This window comes from Trachymyrmex septentrionalis, unplaced genomic scaffold, assembly GCF_001594115.1.
Source record: "Trachymyrmex septentrionalis isolate Tsep2-gDNA-1 unplaced genomic scaffold, Tsep1.0 scaffold16, whole genome shotgun sequence".
Lineage (NCBI taxonomy): Eukaryota > Metazoa > Arthropoda > Insecta > Hymenoptera > Formicidae > Trachymyrmex > Trachymyrmex septentrionalis.
The window spans coordinates 5,046,710-5,052,478 of NW_017304758.1; the positions used below are offsets into that span (position 1 = coordinate 5,046,710).

A 5,769-nucleotide genomic window follows, 5' to 3' on the forward strand; every position below is an offset into this window, starting at 1 on the left:
AAAAAAAAATCCTCATTTTTTACTGTCAGAAACACGATTACATTTTTGTCCTAACTCTTACAAACGCATTTTATATTACTCTCGATTCTTTTTACTCACATTATTCAGATAGAAAATATGTACGTTTCATTTTACATTACATATTAAATATATTAATACATAATACAATATATTAAACGTAAATTAAACCACAAATATGATTAAGAGAAGAGAGGGAGATAAAAGGAACAAAGTTATAAAGTAAACTTACAAATAAAGATGGAAAAATTTGTATGGCAGTTCGTGCCGAAGAAATTAAAACTAAAGTAAAAAAAACATGTGACTGATTTAAATTTAAACAGATATAATAGGTCAATGAGTCGACTTTAGCATTTTGGGTTAACTAATCTGTTTGTGTCTTAATTTTTTTTATGGTCTCTCCAGTTTATATCAATCTTCAAACTGGTTTTCTTATATATCACAGCATTTCATTAGATAATTTTGTCACATTAATGATCCAACAAACTCACACAATTCGTGCAGTAATCCTCTCCTTTTCTATAGTACTTTTTATTTGGGACAATTTGTTTGAACGTTGTATATCGAAATACCCTTCAGTCACATAAATAAGTTGTAATGAGATTATTATGTACTATATACATATAAGTACACACACACACACACACACACACACACACACACACATATTTTATGAATAATTTATTATCGTGTTTAATTTATTATGTTTAGAAACGGGCAGAGTAAATTTTCAGAGCAAAAATTTAAACGATTAGTTTCTAATTAAAAATGTAAAGCTAATAATAGTTCTTGAAATATTATATGATGAAAGAAGAAGAGGATCTTATGATATTTGAAACTTGTATTTAATAACGTGTATTATCTACGTGTAAAATAAAAATATAAAATATATAATTATTATTTTTTTAGTACATTAACATCTCTTTAATAGGATGACAGATTGAGCATCAAATTAAATTTGCTCGTCAATTTAATTTGTGATATTACTATAGTAGTTTAATTGCGTTTATACGTACGAAATAATTCGGCGCGCAGTTCCAATGACTACATATTTAGTATATAAATTTACTTAGAAATTATTTAAAACATCTAAGATTCAGCTTCGATTGTTATAGACATTGAATTCTTACTTGTTGTGTATTCACATGTACAGTCTTAATAAATTCGTTTATTATTATTATTACATATTAATGATTTTTATAAAAATGTTTGAGAACTTTAAGATTAATGTGATCAATGAGATTTATATTTTGTAATTTTAGTTGTAATTGAAGAATATAACGTAAAATTTGTTTACTTAATTCTAAGTTACATTTGTAAAAAATCAACTTGTATTTAATTCGCTCAGAATTAATGGTCTCTAAATTGAACAAATTGTTAAATCGTTTTTACATTTTCGAAAAGCAGAGCATATTGGCATATTTTTTTTTATTGCGCCAAAACTCATCTGAAATCTGAATTTCATCTCTTTCAACTAAAAATGTCTCACTAAGGAAAGTTATTATCGAATTTCGCATGCCTATTAATCTGAGCACCAAATAACAATTTTTATCCTTTCACGCAAAAAATTTTCTATGATCTAATTCGATTCGATTAGAATCCAGTTTAATGTAATAAAAAAATTCAATTGGAATGTTTACGAAGATCAGTGACATAATGATCTTTTTATATTTCTTTATTACATTCATCGGAATCCAATCCAACATATGTTACAAAATCGTGAATTTTTATTTGCATTTTTATTTATGAAGATTTAGAAATTTTGATTTTGCGAACACCTGTCGACGAAGAAAATCTCACGGCGACTGATTGTCGAACAATCGGATGAGAACGAAAACGAGGATTAGTTATGATTACGCGTATCGTTCGCGCAGTAACCGATTTTCTATTATCGAGATATACAATTGCGGGCTACCTGGGCAATAGTTTCCTGGGTACTTTCCGGTGATACTCAGTATATGGAGGGTGGCTTACCGTATCGGCGAGCGGTCACGCACAAAGTAAAAGCGAGTTCAATTGTTCGTTACGTGTCTGATTGAACTACCAACGCGACTGAGATTGGGCCTGGCATTATCTCCAGTGATATCCGCCCGAAATTCGCGTACGTCGGAGTCTCCAATCGGTTATTGAGTTCTATTCGAATGACGATTACGACGCACAATTGATTGCCGGCGTGTGCGTGACTAGCATGTCGTGTAAAAATGACTTGATATCGATGCTACATACCGACTTTTTACGCGATTAGTTTAATACTTTCACATGAGTATACGTGCGTCGACTTAATTTAACTATTACGAGGTGTTTGTTTAAGGTCTTTGTTTTACACATCTTATTAATATCTCTATATTTTCTCTCTCCTCTTTTTCCCCCTCTGCTTTTGTCATTAATGATCTAATGAAAATTACTTGTACCATTACAATGTAAAATTATCTTAACATTTCCATTACAATTTTTATGATTCCACTACGACTTATCCTTTACTTTTATAATTCTTATAGAAAATGATCATCTTATAATAGAGTAAAATAATAAGATCGTAATGAAATGATCTTTTTTATTTTGACATACGCATTAAAAAGTGTATTTCGAAAAACTGTATTGCTATAACATTATATGTTGTAAGTTCTTTTAAAAAATGTGACTCGGTAGTAGATATTATATTAAATTCAATTGTGATTAAATTAAATCGTCGTAAATCTCATTGATCCGCTTTAATGAAATTTTAAACTGCTAAACTTCTACACAAAAATGTATTAATTGTATATAAATGTTGATTTTTCCGGAGAGAAGAGCTCCATTATGATGAAATACAAAAGTGATTTGAAATTTTGAACATTTAAAATATTTCAAAAATAGAAATATATCAGCAGCGTCTCTTTCTGGATATTAAGACGCGTATTTTATGAATACAATATCTCACTCGTGAAAACTTTATAACAAACCAAAGGTATAAGAGTCCTCTACATCACCGGCCGCGAAGATGGCGTAATGCGCCTGCAGAGTCGACTCTTCGTTTGTATTGTTTATAGAGACTTTATAAAGGATGATCACTCATTAATATTACATGTAACGCGAATACAGTCTGACCCGAAGATTAAATCACGTCAGTCGATGTCTCTGAAGTGACCTCCGGGTTATTCGATGTGATAGGAACACGTGTAACTAATTTTATAACATTATTATTTGTATATCGTTTAATTTGCAATTTGGTGAGAACTTTGTTGCATAATGGTATCACATCGGACTCCGTTGCTAAGCAGTTTGCTGAAAATCATCGCTTATTATCCTCGAATGCGAGAGAAATCCGATTCAATCCCACATAGATCCGAGGTGATGCAACTGTCATATCTAAGTTAAACTAATCTGCCCTAGTAAAAAAAAAAACCTAATAAATGTAAAGCTATACTGCTGCACTGATCGTATATATCTTATTACTCGTTATGCCCGTCCAGTTTCTTCGCGAAGTTTCTAGATGAACGTACCGTTTCGAAAATCGGCTGGTACCAGATATACTCACCTGAGAACCGGTGATTTGCTCGCTTTTATTGTTTCACGCGCGTGCCAAGCCATCGCGTTTCCTTCGCGATAACGCGTTTGAGAATAACGCCATGATCGTGCGAGAAGTGATGATAGCGATCGCAGTTTGTTTGCGTTCCTCCCACTAGCGAGCATCCTGTTGTCTATATGTATACAATCGCGCATTGCTTGTATAAAAATCGCGCAATTATGCATTACAATTGCACACAACGTGTTGCGGAGACGTCGCGACTGCGAGGACACATTTCGGACCACTTCACCCGACAGAACGAGACGGTGTGTCTTTTACCCTGACCGACACCTCCAGCGGCGACGGCGACGACGACGACGACGACGACGACGACGACGACGACGACGACGACATCGATTCCTCGAAGCGAGACTTCGATGTGATCGTGACGTAGCCGTGGCAAGAGGAGCCGAGAGGAAAATTTGTGGTAGGGACCTCAAACTAGTTGTTTTGATCTCTTTCGACGAACATATCGCGGAGTCCTCCTGCCGTAGTAACACGGCTGACGTCAACGTGGCTACGTGTCTCTCGTTTCCTTCGGCCACTCAAGTCTTCCTTGTCCATCCGAATCCCACACTTCTTCCCATCCGCATGTCCGTCGTGGAGACACCCGCCATGCCGCACCTGTCACGCTCTTGATTACGTTACCAGAGAGATATTCGTTGGGCGGAAAATAGAGGCCGATATTCGCATCTCTGAAACGTCTCTCTCTCTCTTTTGCGCTTTCTTCAAAATCTGAAGCATCACTATCCAACGGGACGGTATTCGCAGACGATAGCAAATATTCAAGAGAATATTTGATTTCGCCCCGAAGGCTTCATTACCGTAGCAATACGCGGAAACGTTACTTTGCGAAAATTTACAGAGGACTATCGCTAAGCGAGGAGAGAGATAGTTCTCACGCTCCCGGCGCGAGGAATCCACTACGAGAATAGATGAGCAACGTCCCTTCCTCGAAGAGGAATTCGAAGGGACCGCAGGGTGAGTTTCGTTGGTCCTCCAGATTTACATGTCACTACAGTTCCGAAAAGTGCTGTGCGCGAGAACTCTTACTTCCCTTAACGACTTCTCCAAAGTAATCTACGTCTTTCTTTTAATTAATAATAACTGTACAATTTTAACACGGTGATTACCAATTAGGGCAACTTTATTTTCAAAGTTAGTCTTACATGCTTTTTAATTACGTTTATATTCTTCATTAAAAAATTCAGAGTGAAATTCTTATTTTCGCCTAAAAATTATTAAAACAGCGAACAGCTAGCATCCACCTCTAGATCGCCAACTGTGAGGTGATTCGTTATTTGGTAGACGAACGGTGTTAAATTATTCCAAAAATAATACTAAAATGAATGAATAGATTGTATAATCATGTGACGAAACTGTAATGGATACGCTATTCGCGCTCACAGAAATATTACATTCGGCGTTCTCGCCAATACGGAGTGATTATATCTTTTTCTACCCCTTACTACCGAGAAAAGATCGAGGTTTCGCGGAGATTGAATTTCAGTATGTACATCTGAGACGCTCATCGATAAATTTGGTTAGCAGTTTTTAGAAAATATTTATTAATCAAGATCGTGGATGTACTTTAATGAGCGCGCGGGGGCGCATTTATTTAAGTGATAAACCGTTTCCTTTTCCTTGTCTTGCAAGACCAGGCAGAACCCTATATATTCAATTAAATATAATTCATTGATTAACATTATTGTATCACACTAATTTTCCTAATTTTTTTCCTCATTATTTATATATTTTTATCATTTTATATTTTTTCGATCCTACATATATAGTATATAGTAGCGTCTCGAATGTCGAATTAAGTAACTTCTTTCATTGATACTGCAGGTTCAACCAGAACGCATTAATTAAGATTGTTTAAAGTATTGCACTTAAATAGTTTCGTTATTAAATATCTTGGACGTCAAAGGAAAATTTCAACTGTACTGAATACATAATTGATAACTTTAACAATTAAAGAATCCCTTGATTGCTTCCAAGTACAGCATTTGTATGTAAAAGTCCTTTTCTTGAGATTTTTTTTATCTTATATTATAATACATAATATATTATATATATAATATAGAATTTTATATATATTTATATTATATATATACATATATATAATATATACTTATATATATATCAATTATATATATATACACAAACACACAGCACACATATATAATCGACTGTAAATAAGA

General features: G+C 34.1%; 1 protein-coding gene and 1 long non-coding RNA gene across 2 annotated transcripts in view; one reads left to right on the forward strand and one right to left on the reverse strand.

Annotated features, from left to right (window-relative positions):
• LOC108746054 (phytanoyl-CoA dioxygenase-like) overlaps positions 1-5,769 on the reverse strand; it is a 100,659-nt gene that overhangs the window by 12,378 nt on the left and 82,512 nt on the right. The window lies entirely within an intron of this gene.
• LOC108746057 overlaps positions 3,376-5,769 on the forward strand; it is a 4,081-nt gene continuing 1,687 nt past the window's right edge. Inside the window, exons 1-2 of the long non-coding RNA XR_001939138.1 lie at positions 3,376-3,992; positions 4,431-4,546. This is a non-coding gene — a long non-coding RNA (uncharacterized LOC108746057). The remainder of the gene's footprint in view (positions 3,993-4,430; positions 4,547-5,769) is intronic.